Source organism: Tyto alba, unplaced genomic scaffold (genome assembly GCF_018691265.1).
Source record: "Tyto alba isolate M040663 unplaced genomic scaffold, T.alba_DEE_v4.0 Super-Scaffold_1, whole genome shotgun sequence".
Classification (NCBI taxonomy): domain Eukaryota; kingdom Metazoa; phylum Chordata; class Aves; order Strigiformes; family Tytonidae; genus Tyto; species Tyto alba.
Window position 1 is genome coordinate 4710031 of NW_024881261.1, and position 18910 is coordinate 4728940.

Below are 18910 nucleotides of genomic sequence, written 5' to 3' on the forward strand. Positions count from 1 at the left end.
CTGTTTGAAATTTGTAAAAGTTTTAGTCACTAGGATGCTGCTAAGCTCAGAATGAAAATTGCAGCTGTTTCTCTTCTGTTTAGTTAAAATCTAATGAAAAACAATTCAGAGAATCCTGAGTTGATATTAATTACTTTGAGCACTTGAAGGCTTTCCTGCCTGGCTCTGTATGATTCTTACTGGTGTTGGCCAGATAAATCTTAATGCTGTTTGTTTTGCTAGGCCGTGCTAATTCCTTTTGGGGATCATGTTTTTCCTGATGTGAATATGACAATCCCACTTTAATTAGATAACAGCAGTTGTCACCATGCATAGGGACTGTGATGCCTAGGAGTCTCAGAAGTATCCATGTCAAAATAAGTAAATAAAACATCTGAAAAGCTTTACTAAGAGGCAGTAAACTTTAAAATTGGATTGGTTAACAGCATTGAAACGAGATGCCTTATATTACAGCATATAGCCACCAGATGTCACTTATTTTGTGCACCTGTGCTGGGGAGAAATATACCTTTGCTATGTAAATGATAAAAATATTAGCAACTTGCTATAAGTAGTTTTCTTTCTGTTTGTATTCATAATTAGCAATCATTTTCCTTACTAAATATTTTCATCTTAAAATAGACTGTATAGACTCATTTTTCACAGATAAGATAGACTTGCATTTTTTATGAGCCTTAAATGTCAGCAGTGACATTTTGAAACTCAGCCTTTAAGAAAATAATTAATAGGCTTACTAAATTTTCTAAAGGAGGAAAGTTCATTTTATGGAAAGGACAGTTATATTATTATGAACTGTACTATCATTAAAGACATTTTTAAGTAGTGGCTTAAATATATATTCATCTTCAGCCAAGTTCAAAGCAGTGAGATGAGTCCTAAAGTCATGCAGGACTGAAAGCAAGGTGGAAGTACATGTAATCAGGGGAAGGACACTTCTGATATCAAACAACAGCATCCACTTACAGAACAATCCAATTCATCCTCAGGGTTTAAAGGCTTCAAAGAAAAGTGTAAATAAAGATAGACAGATGGGGATATGTCTCTAAAGTGGAAAAGGAACACTTGGTACCCAACACCAAGCTCTTTTTCCCGACCCAAATGAGCACAAACAGTATCAGTGAGTGGGATGAAGATAACTAATTGCTCACCACTGAGGGCGAGGAAAGGGCTTGTGATCTGGGTCGTGGTGTTCAACAGTGGCTTTTTCCTCCCATTACCAGAAATGCTAAACTGACAGGTGCAGACCCTCTTCCTGCTCCACGGTCACACAGGCCTCATGCTCATTTATTTTTTGGTCTTTACTCAAAGGCAGTTCCATTAGAAAGGAGAAATTTCATTTTCTGGACTTGAAGCAGAAAGACTGAAAATTGAGTGATTTCCTGATGGGTAATGATTGCTGTTTTGTTTGTGGTGGGTTTTTTTTTTTTTTTTTGTTTGGTTTTGTTTTGTTTTGTTTTTTAATCCCAATGGTAGTACTGTAGGGCTTTTTTATATTTTAAATGTGTCTTCCACCTCAGATTCCAGCTTGGGATGGAGTCAGACTCTCTCCGTGGATCTTATGCAGGTTGGAGGATGTAAATCAATCGCTCCGAGTGAATGATATGAACATTGGCCTCCAAATTATTTTCCTTTTGAGTCCTCAGGAGCAGCTGTTTTCAAAGACTACCTACTTTCATTTTTCATCTGTTGTGAAAAATGTATTTTAGCATGGCATTCACTAACTGGAGGCAGAGAATATGACACAGACTTTTTTCCTCCCTTTTTCTTCTATGCTTGAGCAAAAATAGAGGTGAGCAAAACACTCCTTAACTGGTAGAGGTGGTGTTGACTTCTAAATGCAGCAAGTTAGTGTTTCAACAGCTGGTATGAAACCAATTATATTAATGAGGGCTCTGGTGTCTTAACTGAGAGCTGTTTATGAGACCGAGGGTTTCACTTCCTAGCTGCAGGTCTTGCACCGTTGCTCCCGAAAATGCCACCTGCCAGCTTTGGACCTGGCAAGTGCTCGCTGCCACCATTGTGCAGTGGGGTCCTGACATGGCTCTGGGGTGGGGAATGTGATGGCAGGTTGGGAAGGTTGGAAAAAATACCTTCTCTGTCTTTTGAACTCATGGAAAGGCTGAAATTCTAATATGTTTACTGGGGGAAAATCAGATTTAATGCTGTCGCCTTAGATAGTTTATTTCAAACAGGATTGATGGTGACTTTCATTGTGTACAATACATATCTGAAATTTCTTCAAAGTCCCTCAATCCCTGTGTAATGGGATTCTGGTGAGTTTGGAGATGTAGATTTTTCTTGGACTTACACCATTTTATGCTTTTGGTAGTATAGGTAGTGCACGTCAGTACTCTGTCATTTTGTCATCCACAAAAAGCACTCTGACATGTGTCATTGGGAGTTACTCCAAAAAAGTGAGTACTGTCCATGCCCAAAGGGTTTAATACACATGGACATTAACCAAACTCTGAGATACATTTGAGTGCACTCTATCATCTCCCCAAGTCTGCTCTGTATGAATTGAATGTTTGCAATGAAACTACTGCCTTTACTCATTTAATTATTTTTTCAGGTTGGACAGAAGCTTTTATTAAAAGAATATTTATTAATGAAATAATACATAAGTTGTATTTAAATGTTCATGTTTGGAGAATACATTTTGTCTGTTCCAGATCAGTTTTGTTGGTGAATCTTAGCCCTGTACAAGTAACCTTTAGGAGGAAAAGTAAGAATAACTTCAAAGTCAAGTTTTCACATGTAAAGGAAGAAAAACGCTATAATTGTAGGGGTTTTTTTCTGATTTTCTATTATTATTAAAGTCTAATTTATAACACTGAGCCATGCAATAAAGAAACTTAGGGATATTATCAGCATAGAATTTTTTTTTTCACTTAATGAGAAGAACAGTGAAATTTTCCGAGTTCGTAGATTATTCTGAGCTTCCGAAGTCACTTACTTTTGATTATAAATGTTTTGGATACTGAAGGCATTTTTCAGGATTTCAGTGTGCAAGAAAGCTGTAAATTAAATCCAGTGGTCAGTGGTGAGATTATAATTTTTCTTGTTGCCAAAGGGTGGATGGGGAGAGCACCACAGCAAATCATGATCAAAAAACCCAACCAAAACAACCAATTTGGCTTATAACCTCATTGCCCAGACTCCTGGAGGACCTCACATCTGAGTGAAAAGGCTGCTGAATTGGTGTTGGAGCTGTTCCTGTTGAAGCCAGGGCAAGCCAGAGCCAGAGGGGTGGGGGCATCTTTGCTTTTCTGGGACCTCTGCTGCAGAGGACAGAAGGCAGGGTGGAGGGGTTGCAGCGTGCAAAACTTCTCCTGTGGCTGCCGAGTTGCCTTCCTGAAGCTTTGATGGAAGACATGGCGTTCTGTGGCACTGTATTGCATGTTGCTGCCTTTAGCTGTGGGAATGGAGTGATCTTTGTGGAAGACAATGATTGATACGGCTTTTTGCAGCAACTGCTGTGTTTTGTTATGGCCATTCTTGAGGGTGGAAAGTGTTAAAGGAACCTGCGTATGGGCCAGCTTCTACAATGCCTTATTTCTGAAACCATGCAGCTACTTTTGGTGACCACTGAAAAGGTAGGTGTAACTCAATAGCGTTATTGATAGAACAATATAGACCAATTTTTCACATTTATCTGGATCTGAGGCGCTAAAAGAACCATTGTTCATGGAGCTGCAGTTTGATGCATCAGCTAGACTGAGCTCTTCTGCTGACAAATACAGTGTATTTCTATACCACTATCTGCATATAATGTACATATTTTATTTATCATTGTTTTGTAGTGTCTGGGTCTCACCTGAGGAATGAACACTGTTTTCCCAGAATGCTTGTGTTGTCACTTACTCGATAGGGTTTTAGGGGTTTTCCTTGGTGTTATCAGTTATATTATATAGTAGTGCTTAGAAACCATAAATGGGCTTGGAATCCATCTCTTTCATCCCTAAGACACCCTAGTAAGCTTTTATTTCAGTGTAGTCCCTGCTGCAGACATATATTAAGGAATTTTTAGTTTATTTCACATAAAAAATATCCCCTCCACATGCATCCGTATGCTCTTGATGCAGTCTTAGTCTCCTGCGTGTCTGGAAGCTTTAAATGCATTAACAGCCTAAACCAAGTTATTACATTAATCTTGTGAAATCAAAAATGCATGTCTTTGACTCAAGGTAAAGTAAGCAGTATTGGCAACAGAGAAATTTAACAGATACAAATGCATTTTAAAACTTGGGAAGTATTTTTGCTGGAGATAGTTTTTGGTTAGATATGTTAATTCTGATAAAGTTGGAATTTATAGGTCCTTGCAAAGTATTTTGTGGGGTATATTCTGGAGATGCTTCTAGTTCTCTGCAGAATTTTATAATGTTAATGCTCCATCTCAATTTTCCTGCATTAGGAACTAAGCTTTGTGAGTTATCATTAACAGTCATGCATCTGTTCTTGAAAAGCTGGCTGCCAACTGCAGTTGATGGAATTTGTGTCACTTCAGATTTCTTCTGTGAATTGCTGAAGTAAATGATTTAATCTAAGAAGTGGAACCTGAGCTCCAGAACTAGTGTTGATCCAATTTCAGCTGCAACGTCATGTAGAGACTATATGTCCTTCCGCTATTTGTCTAGAACCAAATATATCAACAAGCACTGCTGTTTAAAAATAAAACCTCATTTTACCTCCTGCTGTTCACTTTTGAGTTGTGCCCTGCTACCCACAGGGATGCAGGGATTTTTTAGCAGAATGAGAGATTTCTGTCTGGAGCAGAGCATTTGAGAACAGTTATTCTCCCTTTCTGCTTAAAACAGCATCCTTTGGACCATCTCAGGAGATGTTCTGATGGTCTGTCTCTCAGAAGAAGTGTGAGGAGCATCCTGGCCCTAGACATCCCTGTATAGCACCCAAGTGGTGTTCAGTTAGGGATCAGTAAGGACCACCGTGTGAATTAGGCACTTGTGCCATCTGGGAGCTCCATCAAGGGTGGGATTTTTTTTTTTTTTTTTTTTTTTTCTTTTTTCAATTTCTCAATGCAAGGCCTTAAAAAGTGAATTTTGACCCCTCTGCAGTTTAAGCAGAGGAAGAGTGGAAGGTTAGTTTGAGACAGTCTCCCTGCAACAGAAGTTAAGTAATTAATGTCTCTATTGGAAAAAAAGTCTCCTAGAAAGCTTGCCTGGGGTTATCTCTGCACCACAAATAAAGACCATCTAGTTTACTAGGCTAAATGTTGCCTTTATGTTGTGGAAAATGTTGCAGAAGGGGCAGGATGTGAGGGATTGCATGCCAAATTTTTCTTGGTGCACTCATCATTATGCAGAGTTGGTATTGGTGTGTTTTGTTTGTTTGTCTGTTTGTTTGTTTCCCCTCCCCCTCCCCCCGGTTTCTGTTCATGGAAATTCAGCAAAGTTCTCAGATTATTTTTTTTTTTTGTTTACAATCTGCAGTCCAGCTAAGTGCACTGTAAAGCATGAAAAGGAATTTGTGGTTGTGTTCTTTCCAAGTGGGAAACAAGTACACTGAAGCTAAACCTGCAGGAATACACAGTCAAGGGAGGGGAGTCAGCGACTCGATGAGCAAGTTTATCTTATACTGTTCTAGATATTACAGTATTTACTTACTGGGTCTCATACATAGCATGTTGGTTTTTTCTTTTTGTTATTACTGTTGTAAACGAGGGTCTTGTTGCAGTTGCAAGATTACTGGGCTAGGCCTCACCATGTTATGAAAATTGTATTGAGAGCTGTACAATTTCTGCCTTAGATCTCATCTAAATCTCCCCTCTGTCAGTTTAAACACATCCCCCCTCGTCCTATCCCCACACCCCCTGACCCAGAGTCCCCCCCCACCTCTCCTGTCCCCCCTTTAAGCCCTGGGAGGCCGCTCGAAGGGCTCCCCGGAGCCTTCTCTTCTCCAGGCTGAACCCCCCCAACTCTCTCAGCCCGGCCTCCCAGGGGAGCTGCTCCAGCCCCCCCAGCATCTTCATTAGGTTCTACATCAAGTATCTGATGTCCCTATAAAGATATATGTTGTTAGCAACAGAAAACAGAGTATAGCCATGCAGAAACATCTTCAGAATGATGGTATCTTGTAAGCTGGTTAGTAAAAATTTATTGGACTTCTGTGTAGTTAAAAAGCAAATGATATGGATGAGTGATGGAGTCTAAGCCTTCAATAATGCACTTATGAATAGTGATAAGAGACTTTGAAAGTAAATGTTGCTTGACTTATGCAGAATAAACTTTCCTCAGATGCTGAAAACAATGTAATATATTCCGTCAGAATATGTATAATTAACTTTAGCCAGAAGTTACCTGCAAGAATTTTATCTGGTGATACTGTGTTATTCTTACAGAAATAACTAATTACCATTTTCTTGAGAATATTTAGACCTTTTTTGGGTATCTCCACTTGGACTTTGAATCTACTTCACCCTGGAACAAGTGTGTAGTTTCTTGGTACTTTAATGGGTTGAGATTTATCTGCTGTCTTGTTGCTTAAAGAATTAAAGTTGGTGGACATTTATAAAAGTTACTACTAAGTTTGGAACACAGTTGTTTTTCTGTCGTTTTTTTGGTTTTTGTTTTTGTTTTTTTTTTTTTTTTTAAAGTGTTGAAACAAAGCCACAGTTGTGATTTGGCATCAATGAGTAGTTTTTGTTGACTAATTTTTGTTTGAATTTACAAGAAACTTTAATGACAGACTCTAATACTGAATTTGTCTTTTCAGGATGCAGCTGTGTATGTTTCCTTTCATCCACTCATCACTAGATGAAAGATGAAATGCCCTATTTATGAAAAAGCACTTACATGGTACTTCTGTACAGATGAGATATGTTTTTCCATCCATTTTAATGTATGCCTCATGGAGAAGGTACCATGTATGAGTCATAGCAAAAAATTTCAGATTGCTGCGTTAAGATAGTAACGTTTATGGAGAAAATTCAGTTTGGAGGTGGAGGAAAATCCCTTCTCAGTCACTAAATATCAAATGAGCAGTTGTTAGCATATACGTTGCTCTAGAATTGTCACAACAATATTGTGTTTAAAGCAGTGTTTAGTATCACATAGACCAATCCACTTCAGAAAGACTGCTTATTTATGAAGCGTGAAGGTATATCAAATGAGTTCTAGTAGATACCATTTGATTGCGTTATTGCATGCAGAAACATTTTACCACACCATGAGATAAACAGGCACTGAAGGCATTACGTTATGCATATTCTATTTATTCCATATAATGTTATTCATCCCTCAAAAGCAGCCTTAAATTAGCAGCTGATCTCTCACAACCCACAAGATTTAACAATTCATACGGTATACCATTTGCAAAGTGGCAGTAAGTATTAGATTTCAGATGGTGGAAAGAGTATGTTTCTCACTTTAAATCAACTTGAGGTAGCAGCTGCTAAAATCAAGTAAAATCAAATGTGTAAAAAGAACAAGATGGTAATCAGAGTAACATAACTGTGAATGCCCACTATTTTGCAGCATGCTGAGGCTGAAAATGCTTGGCAGGACTGTTGGAAATACTCTAAGAACATTTTTTCTCCCACGTGCTGATTCTGAACCAGTAATCAATCCAAGAGACAAAGTCTCATGCTTAAAATAAACCTTCAGCACTGAAAGATCTCTTCCTGCAAATTCAACTGTGCTACACTAGCTCTCCATCTCTTCCTCGAATAAGAGTCAGCTGGCACTGTTGAATATGAAGATTTATTTTTCTTTAGCGCAACGAGGCTTTGGTGTTCATCTCACCTAACCTTGGAGGTGTGGATGGCAGATGCCTAAATCTGAGGCAGTCACTCCAACCTCCCATTGTAGCCGACACAGAGAAATTGCCTGTCCAGAGCAATTTCCATGTATTCAGATAAGGTGATGAAAACGAGCGTGCTGCCCTCACCTAACCAAGCTTTGCGTGAAGGGAAAACCCGTATCTCTATTGAGCATGTTGCTCCAGAAGAGCTATTTGAGTAAATTACAGCAATATCTGTCCAGAGACTCAAACAATGAAGCAGGCTTGGAAGCCTGAAAATAAAGCAGGACGGGCAGCTGTCAGAAAGAAATGCATAAAAATAGCCTGCATTTGATAAGTGAACTCTGTCAATACCAGACCAGTTCTTTGCCTCTGGAGTTTTCTGAAGATAAGCAGTTATTTATTTTTGATTACAGCCTGACTGCAGGGCGTTTGGGAGCTGTATTTAGATATGATATTTTTTTCCCACCTGCCAACCCCCAAATCCCCTGGATTTGTTTGATAAAAATATCTGGAGTGGAAGAGCTTCATAACAGATTCAGCCTTCATGCTTCATGTTTGCCTGTTGCATTAGTACTTAGGAATTTGGCTGATTTGTGGGATGATAGTGTGATTTATTCCTTGAAAGAGCATGTAGGTAAGAATTTCTATTATTGTAAAGTAATGTGATATCCTGTATTGGGAATGAAACTTCAATGGCTGTTTGAACTTATTAAAAATGCAATAAAAACATTTGTGGCAAGACCAGCCTTATCACATCCACTCTCTGCACCTGAAGTTGTATTTCAGGTGGTCCCTTTACCTTTAATATGAGCTCTTTTGTTATTTTAACTTTTCTACATATATGCCTGTCTTTATCTTATTTTGACATTGTGTGTCTTTCTGGAGATTTAAGAAAATACACTTTTCCTTAGCAAGGGGTAAAAATGAACTCTCACTGGCATGTGAATTTTATATCTTTTCTGGCTATTAGTGTTCGATCATTTTAGTGAGGGACTGACTGTTTTTTATTAAGTAGATGTGATTTCTGGTTGCATTCTGAATACCAAGACTTAAATCTTGTTGCGGATTTTTGGGAGAGGAATCTGTGAGCCCCACAGGACGGATACATTGGTTTATCTCTGTTTTCATGGGATGACCTCAAGGACTGTGTAGGATATATTGGGAGGCTGAACACAGTTACTATGAGAATTAAAAAAAAAAAAAAAAACCAAACCTAAACTTCGACCATGCATAATGATTTCTGAAGCTGGCTTAAAATGGCTTTCCTGTGAGAAGACATGTACTGGAGTAATCTATGTAAAGACAAAGTTTTTCTACAGTGTGCAGTTTTTTCATATTCAGTGTAAATCTGTCAGTATTTCTGTAGCAAGACACGATGTGAGATGACTAGAAACTAAGTGAAATAAAAAGATGAATTGCTGGAGATGTTGCACATCATAGACAGCAAGTTTTGATCAAGAGTCGAAGAGCCAATGTGTACTGTAGGCAAAATTCTGCTCTGAGCATCATTATAAGTGCATGAGAACAGAACTTTTCTCCATGTTTGTATAAGGGGAAGGGCTTAAATATGCTGGTGTGAATTCTGCGCTTATGCAGGGTGTGGGATTCATGGTGCTTGGGACATGTGGTACCACACGCTGGGTGGCTGGCAGCACTTCTTTTTTTTTTTTTTCTTCCAGTGGTTTTGGATCTGTGGTTGTGAAGAAGTCATTACAGGGCTGCTGCCCCAAATCCCTACATTTCTCATCAGCTCTCATAAAACTTTCAGTATAAATCTTGCATGGGAATAGCTTTTGGAAAATGACCATGTGTGCTAGTTTAGATCCAACTGAGACACCATAATATACTTTGCAGTTTATCAGTAGGGCAGAGTGTTGGCAGGCTTTGGTTCTGTTTTATTTTCCTGTCTGGGCTTTTTATTCTGCAAGTAGCCCCAAAATAAATGGTGGCTCTGATTCTAGACTTATTTAAATCAGGTGAAATAGAAAAAACATCACAGAAATCATTCAATTTTTAAGTGATATTTTTTCTGCTGAAAAATAGTTTAAATTAAAAATGGGTAATGTGGAGCTTAATTATTGTTTTCACATCTTCAAGGCAAATCAAACAATAATACATCAGAACATGCAGATGTGGCGTATTAGAGGCACAAGAAACTGGACCTTGGTAATTTCTAGGAACCTGCACAAGACTTCAGATGTAATAACAGGTTTTGGGGGGAAGACATGACCATGCTGTAGCTGATCCAGGACAATTTCCTGCTCCTCTTTCTGTCCCCCCCTCATTTCTTCCTTCCTTCCTTCCAGTAATCTGTTTATTCAGACAGTGTTTATGGCCCAGTTGAGTGGTGATTCAAGCTCAATAACTATTTCCTGAGCATTGCAGCACAAATAGTAAGAATGGATCCTTTTTTGATTGAAACGACTACCGTTATGCTGATTTTGGGGGAGTTTGCTGATTTTTTTTTGCAAATGAAGGGTGTGATTTTTTTCCATTCTCACATTTTCTTTGGAAGTATATTGATGAGGAAGGAGTGGAGTGTGTTTGGATTAGATCTGGAGAAAGAAACCAGCAGGGTTATGGAATAAGCCACAGTTGTTATTTAGGCGAAATTGCTGAGTCAGTGATGATTCAGGTTTTCTTTGGCTTTAAAAGGCTTCAGAACAGGTCCTTTAAAGCATATTTTACACTTGAACAAGTGTTCAGCAGTTGTTCAGCAGGTTGAATTGATAATCATGGCTTATGGCCACATATTGTAGCTTTTAAAATGTGACTGTTTTTCAAGCGATTGCCTTAAAAATATCTGTAGTGGGCTTATATAAATTTTTGGGAGTTGTATTTACTGATTTGTTTTGTTTCATTTTTAATTAGGTTTTTAAAGGAAATAATAGAGCTTTACATAACTTCAGTCTGTAGGAGGTTGCTGAGCTTTGTAATGAGTCCTGCTGCTTTTCTAAACCACTGCAATGGGGTGTTTTTTGGTTTGTTTTGTTTTTTTTTTTTTTTTGTTTTTTTTTTGTTTTTTTTTTTTTGTTTTTTTTTTTGTTTTTTTTTTTTTTTGTATGGAGACCGCAGAGGTCAGTGATTCATGATTCTCATTTTATCGACGTATCTTCTTTCTGGCAGCTTGTTGATTTCTGTGAAGTAAATAGATGTGAGTTTATGCAAAGTTTATTTCCAAAAATATTAACTTGAGAAGTCAAATGTGTACGATAAGCAGGATAGAGAAAATCTACGATTATTCCTCTCCTTTCCTCAGCTCATTTTTTTTTTCTTTTTTTAGGTCAGGTTTTTGTTACTTGTACTGTTTATTTATTAAAATGGTACAACCTGCCCACTAACAGGATGGACTTCCTCATGCTGTACAAATGCTTCACTACACTTACACAAATACTTCAGCTTTTTCTGAAGAGTTCGTGTCTGAGAGCAAAGTCATTGTGCAGCCAGTAGACTGGTTCAATCCTTATCCCTCCCAGGAAGGCTGACAGCTAAAAAGTATCTGTAATGGTAAAATTTTGCAGGATTTTCGTGTGTCCAGAGGTCATAAATGTATCTTGCACAGGCTGGAGAATTGCTGTTGTACAGGGAGAAAGCTAGTCCCTGCTGCCATGAGCCACATTGGAACAGGTGATGGAGGAATGGAAGAGGAATTACATGGCTGTGCTGCACTGTTACTAAATATTGCGCTTTTTTATTTTTTTATATGGAAATTTTATGAAGGTTTTACTCTGTCAGCTTCACTCTGCCCTTTCATGTTTCCATGGTATGGTAGTGGGCAGCATTTAACTTAGAAACCTACATCTTTTTGTGATTAATGGCAGCCCTGTCTTCACAGGAGCTCTTGAGAGTGAAATACTACTAAAGGGAAATTAATTTCTGGAGTGTTCGTAGAGGATGTGGGATCAGCTTTACTTTGAGATTTCAAAAAACATTAGCAGCGCAAATTGAGAACTTGAATTAAACAAATCTTCCTGATTTGACAGGGAAGGCACTTAGGCAGTAAGAATATTTATTGAGATTAGTGAAAACAATTAGGAAGATGTGGATAAAACAACATAGCTGTTAAGCAAAGAATGGCATTAGATACTATTAAATTAGGAGCCATGTGCTCTTTCAGAAGTTACTGACCAGATGAGATCCAGCAGTATTGTCTTTTGCCTAATTCTTTTTTTTTTTTTTTTTTTTTTTTTAATTTTGCTAAAGGTGCTTATTCTTATTTTTATATCATCTGTAGCTTTCATTTAAAACAGAAGAGGGACAAAGGCTACCTGCTGCAGAGGATGTGTTCCACGTCTGCTTTGGGTGATGCTTCAGCTGAAGTATCTCCTGGTGTAACTGCTTCTTGTCACAGGGAGAAATAACAGATATCACAGCAGCTGAAGGTCTTCTCATAACTAGGAAGCAACAGAGCGAGAACATAAAGTGCTCTTATGTTTCCACATGTTAATAGTTCAAGTTTTTTACTTTTGCTGAGAAGTAGTAAGATTCCTTGGGAAAAGAACCCATTTTTCTCAGCTCTAATAAGCACCTCCACATACAAATCCTTGATGTGCTCCCTGACATGAGTGGCAATAAGAAAATGGACAAAAAGAAAAAAGAAAATGTGTTTTGTGAGTCTGCAGAGCCTGTCTGTGGGAGCTGTAGCTGAGGGGCATGCTTTGGCTGGGCTTCATCCCCTATAACCTGAGAGCTGGTGGATTATTTTCTAACATGTTTTAGACATCCATATTTTAGGCTGTGACCTGCCCAACAGGACAATTTTAGCTCAAATCTTCAACTGACACAGAGACCTCTGTCCTTCTCTCCTGCCACTGGCCATGGCCAGTAATAAACTCTCAGTGAAGGAGTGTAAAAGCAGGTATGAAATTACCCAATTCCCATCCTTTTCTAGCTGCTGGGAATTGAGGAGAGCAACCATTGATAGATGTATTCACCATTAATTGTCTAATGTCTTCCAAAGGCATTCATACTTTTGGCTTCAATGAGTTCCACATTTTAATTACATTCTGTGAAGAGAGGAAATAAAGTGCTGTAGCTCCATTGAAAACAAACAGAGAAACAGTTACACATCAAGCTGAGAAATGTGTTACTGATATACTTGAAGTGTGTTTATAATAGGTTAACAGCGTGCCACTCTTTCTTGTGGTAGCAGGAAAAGCTGAATATGATTAAAAATAACAAGGCTAGTATAAAATTTAGCTTTAAGAGTACTAACAAATTTTTTTTTTATCTTTAAAGAATTACATAAAAAGGAAAGCACATTAAATATTAAGGCTGGTGACCTGAAAAACTGCTCATGCACTTAGATGTCCAGAAGATGTGTGTGCATGTAAAATCTATTTCATCTGTTTTATCTTATTCATAGAGGAGGAGAATTTTAGTTATATGACTGAGCATATGAAAGTAATTTCTTTTTATAGCCATTTTGATTACAATCTTCCCTTACAATCCTTTAAGAGAAAGTAGAGGAATTTTATGAAATGTTTATTTAATAGAAATAAAACAAAATTTCAAGTATTTTCTATATAGTGAGCAAAAATACGTGAATGATGAAAAATCTTGCATGTTTTATTTTTGGTGGAATTTATCTTTTTGCACTATTTAGCTTCTCGTATGGCAATGAGTAGGACACGGTTAGATACTGCGGTTTTTGTGGTTTATTGTAAGGCTCTAGCAGGCAGCTCTGCCTTGTGCTGTTTGCACTTGTGGTACCTGCCAGTGGTACCTGCCAGCCTTCTCCCCGCATCCCGTGCACCCAGCGGTTCCTCCTCTTGGATAATGAATGGATCGCACAGGGAAGCTAGCAAAGCCAAGGTCTCACCTGTGTGCTATTAGGTTATTGCTTGCATATAAATGTATTTATTAGATTGAGTCGGCTTCGGTTTGAAACAGGGATGCAGGTCCCCTGGGCTTCAACAGGAGTGTAACCCCCCGTCCTCTGCCCTGGTGAGGCTGCACCTCAAACACTGGGTTCAGTTTTGGGCCCCTCACTGCAAGAAAGACATTGAGGTGTTGGGGCATGTCCAAAGGGCAACGAAGCTGGTGAAGGGTCTGGAGCACAAGTCTTGTGTGGAACGGCTGAGGGAACTGGGGGTGTTTAGCCTGGAGAAAAGGAGGCTCAGGGGGGAGACATTATTGGTCTCTACAACCCCTGAAAGGAGGTTGTAGAGAAGTGGGTGTCGGTCTCTTCTTCCAGATAACAAGTGATAGGACAAGAGGAAATGGCCTTAAGTTGTGCCAGGAGAGGTTTAGGCTGGATATTAGGGAAAATTTCTTCACCAAAAGGGTTGTCAGGCATTGGAACAGGCTGCCCAGGGAAGTGGTGGAGTCACCATCCATGGGGGTATTTAAAAGGTGTGTAGATGTGGTGCTTAGGGGTGTGGTTTAGTGGTGGCCTTGGCAGTGTTAGGTTAACGGTTGGACTCGATGATCTTGAAGGTCTTTTCCAACCTAAACAATTCTATAATTCTATCTAATATAGCTATTTTTTTTTTTCCCATTTCACTGTGTGTCAGCTCTTATAGCCATGTTTCCTACTTAGGAGATTCCCAAAGATCCTAATTTCTAAGAGGAGGTTTGCTTTCAGCCAAGGAGCTTGAAAAGGTTTATGCTGATTTCTGTTTTGTGGTTAGAGCTGGTATACATTTATGTACAACAGACAAATATTGTATAGTCATGATCATAAATAATTCACCATTCACTTCAACAAGAGGAAATTACATGCTACATTATTCAATAATATACAAAGACACTGCTTGTTGTGTAAAGAGAGTAATATTCTGCCAGTGAACTGACAGAGTTTTGCAACTAATATATAAAAAGACATAAATGGTTTATTACCAACTCAGGTCTCATAACGTTTTTCTGCCTTCAATTCACATCCTTCTGCTTTCAGTACTGAAATACAAAAAGGATAAAGTGTGTCTGTGTATGTGGTTATGACTACTGGAAATGCTGAATGGAAGAAACAACAAAAAAGATACAGTAGATGTCTTGATTTCATGGGGTGAATGAAGGAAACGAACTCTGCTTATGTGGGAGAAAGAACGTGGCCTTCTGGTGAGCATCCTTCATTGCATGGTAAAATGTTGGGGAATTAATTTTTATGAAAAACATCTTGGTAAAGAGAAGGGAGTGGCAGTAGGGAATTATATCCTGACTTTTATGTGTTTATTACAATTGAGCTTTTTTATTACATGAACATGACAGTGGAAAATGATATAAAATGGAATGTCTGCAGCTAGCAGTTATTAAAAAAAAAATAACATCTCTATTCTATTAGCTGAGTAATATGTCATATTGCTCTGTGGTGGGTCGTCAAACTGATCATCTAATTAAGCAGGCTGTTGTAGTGCGTATGCATAAGTTGGCAGAGTTATGGTTGCTGGTGGAACTTTAAATTTTCCCTCATGACTGTTGTGATTAAGATCTCAGTTTTACTGTAGCTAAGCATATTTCTCTTTTTTTTTTTTTTTTTTTTTTCCCCCCTTCTTGTTTCAGATTCCCAATAAAGCATTTTCTTCGGCTGTCAAAGATGTAGTTAACATGTTTTTTCCTTTAGTTTGTAATGTTTGTAGCAGAGTTTCATGAGAAATGTCTGCAGCTGGGAAGGGTTCAATAAATTCCAGTACATTTTACTAACATACAAATGGACGTAAGATAGGATAGGGAAGCTTATGTGTTTTTTCTAAGATACTGTGCTTTGTATTAATTAATGTATCTCTGATGGCTCTTTTTAAAAATTTGAGAATTAATGTCAAATACACAAGTCTTTAATTGATTCTGTAAGACTATCTCAAATAAATCTGTTCAAATGTGCATCATTGAGCAAGTTCCAGATCCCTGTTAGAAGAGGGCTGGAAAATAAATTTGATTTTTTTTTTTTTTTTTTCCCTAAATAGACAGTGCATAGTAACAGGTCCCTCTGAAAATAAACAGCAAGGAGCTGGAGAGCAGAGGTCTGGGAGAATATTGAGATACTCTGAGTGTCAAAGTGGAGGAGTTCAGGGTGGAAGGATTACATGAAAACAAACATGTAGCACGTGATAAATTTAATTGAAGTGAGGCTGTAGGGTATCTTCTGGTTACCAGATCATTTTATAGCTACCACTGTAACCTAGAGTGTCTTCTTTCTGTATCTTTTTTAAGACGTGTTTTTTTCGCCTCCCTTTTCTTATCTTTTGTTATGAGGGCCCTCATCTCCATCTTATATTTTTTCTACAGTTTTTTTTGGTTTGTTTTGTTTTATTATTGTTTTCATTATTTCCTTTATTAGCTCCGTTGGTGATGTCGGAATCTGTCCTGGCAGTACTTCTGTCTCCTGCCTCCTTTGCTTCCTCTTTGAAAATTTTTGCTCAAATGTCTTACTGCTGCCTGAAATGTTTTCTTGCAAAATGGAAACTTTTCACTTCTTGTCAGGACCTCCCTTTCACCAGCCATTAGGATTGTCAGCGGTGGTTGGACAATCGTCGAGCTTTTTCCTGCTTTAAATCTTAGCTCCTTTCTGTAACTTCTCTTTCTCTTTTGGACATTCATTGGCGGGGGGGAGGATATTTTATGTGTAAGAACACATAAACATTTCTGGGTTTAATATTACACATATGAACCTGATTTAATCTTTCTAGTCATTCAACCTTCTGTCAAACTCATCACAGGTCCATTTCTTTAGAGAAATTTGTAATACTAGTTTCTTCGAGAAGTCTTACACTGATTTCTTTCCCTTTGATTTAAATATAATCAGTAATGATTATGCTACAATTTCTGTCTCCCTCATCTGACTTGTAGAATAAACCCATTAAGGAAATGAACTTTTGTTAGTGGGAAGGTATTTTGCAATCCTTTTGTTCAGTATTTATCTAAATAATTATTCTTGAGTCCTTGAGACACAGCCGGTTTGTTCTGATTGCAGAAATCCTCCAATATGGAAATGTTAGGTGGGAGAAAAAACAAGAATACAAATAATTTTACAAAAGCACTTTGTCTCATATAAAAATGTGGCTGGAAGAATGATGATTAGTGCAGGATCTGAAGTGACTGCCCCCTTTGATCTGGACACTTTTGTAGGAATGAACTAGAAGTTATTATGTAGAATTATAGCAATGTTTCTTAAGAATTAAAAATAAGCATTGAAAGAGCTAAAGACAAAATAGCCAAATTCTGGGACTCATAATTAGTAATGATTATACTTTTATGATTTGGTGTGTTGTAGGAGTAATCAGACTATGCTTTTTATACCCACTGTATTGTCATGAGAAATTATTTTCATTATTGGTGTATTGGACATTACACAAACATGCACTTCAGAAATCTGTAAGTCTGTGTTGTTTCTCAGGAACCAAGGAACAAAGTCAGACAGAAAGATTTGTGCTGAAGGTAAAGGGGTGCAAAAGGATGAGTTAAGTTTTTGGGTGGAATGAAGAGCGCTGTAGGATAAGAAAGAAAGAAAGAAAGATGTTTGGAAACAATGCAGAAAAAAAACATTTCTGAGCCTTAAAAGGAAAGATGGATTTTTGTAGAGAAGGAGCAATTCCTGTGAGTCCAGAGGAGGGAGCTGCTAGCAAAAAGTAATGACAAAAAATTTTTTTATGTGGTTACTGAGGTGTAGTTAAACTAGGAGAACTGTACCTATATGAGAATTATTATGGTGGTGATTTTTTCATGTTACTCTGATAGTACACTAATTTTTCATAACTCTGAATTGTCAAACTTCTTTTCTATTTAATATTTTGATTAAGGTGACTTGGAAAATATATTTTCATTTAAGTAGTAAAAGTCAATGTTGGAACTTTAGATATCCCATAAAGCAATAAGATGGTTCTCTGGTCTAGTGAAGTTAATTATAACACAGATTAACTTAATCTGAAAAATAATTTTAATTAATTAGCACTTCATCAACCATAGTCTTCTGGGAAAAAGATACCGTTCTGTTCAGGTAAAGCTGTCATGCTCCCAAATTCTTCCAAGTCTTTCAGCCGCTGCTTTTATCTGCAATGAAATGTTGTATTTTATGCATGGAGTCCATATGCCCTTCATTGGCCTTGCACAGAAGGGGCAGTGTTTTTTCTGTTCTTCGGAGGCAATATTGAGCCTCTTAGTCACAGTATGGTTAAAACTGTATTGAGCCTTCAGGGTAATTACTCAGGTTAGTACTGGGGTTGTCTGCAGAAGGGCTGAAAAGAGGGCTGTGGCAGACCAGGTCCTGGGTGACACTGAGGAGATGGAGGTGTTGAGAGGGGAACTGGGTCACTGCTTTCATGGGTATCCACATCAGGATGGACAAGGAGCATCACAGCACTGGAGCCCTAAGGTATCTTTGTTCCCAGGGGCTAAAGGGACTTTCTGTCTTTATCAGGTGACAAAGGCCAAAATGGAAGTCACCTGTCAGAGCCATGCATTACTACTGTCTATTAGGTTTTCCCCATCTTTTTCTTTTCCTTTTCATCCTATGACAGATTTTTTTGTTTTGCTCTTTTCAAGTTTAAAATATTTATTTTCTTTAGTTACCCCAGAAAGATAATCATAGACAATAAAAATATTTCTAGTTTATAGAAGAGGTTATATTATCTGTGAACTTTTGTATTTGATAATCTGGCTTCTCCAAACAGAGAGTTGATTTTAAAGTTAAAATGTGGGTAGTTCCAGTAAGTATTTAATAAACCACAAAAACAGAAAATCTAGAGGAACTATGCATAAATATGCTTTAATTAAGACCATCCTTAAGCTGCTGGCTTGTTTTTGACTTTAAGTGTCTCTGCTCTGACTGCTGCCTGGCAAGCCAAGAATGGACGTGCTCAAACCAAGACAAAAGTTTCATACAAATATTTGAAAAAGCTCTGGTCACTTTTTGACTGTAACCAGCCGTGGTGGTGAAGTGTTTAAAGGAGGATGGCACATACCCTGTGCCACAGGGCGCTTTAGCCCCTGGTCTCTGTGGACATGGAGACCTTCATGGGGCCCACGAGTGCTCAAGTCCCTGCCCATGATGCCTGCCTTGTTGCAAGGGGACATCTGCTCCTGCTTTTTCTTCATGACATCTCTAGGACCAATGTGCGCACCATTAAGAGGATTAGCTGGATCCAGGGTCTTGTCTTGAACTTGCAGTACTGATGGTACATTTCATTTCAGTAACACATCTGGCCATCTTTAGCGA

At 38.1% G+C, this 18910-nt stretch overlaps 1 protein-coding gene across 3 annotated transcripts in view; it reads left to right on the forward strand.

Annotated features, from left to right (window-relative positions):
* Window positions 1–18910, forward strand: part of CHST15 (carbohydrate sulfotransferase 15) — a 53214-nt gene that overhangs the window by 10615 nt on the left and 23689 nt on the right. Inside the window, exon 1 of one of the 3 annotated variants that reach the window (XM_032988687.2) lies at window positions 14687–14820. The exons of the other annotated variants lie outside the window; for them this stretch is intronic. The gene's annotated coding sequence lies outside the window, so the exon portion shown is untranslated. Of the gene's footprint in view, window positions 1–14686; window positions 14821–18910 lie in introns of those variants that run through there. 3 annotated transcript variants of the gene reach the window in all.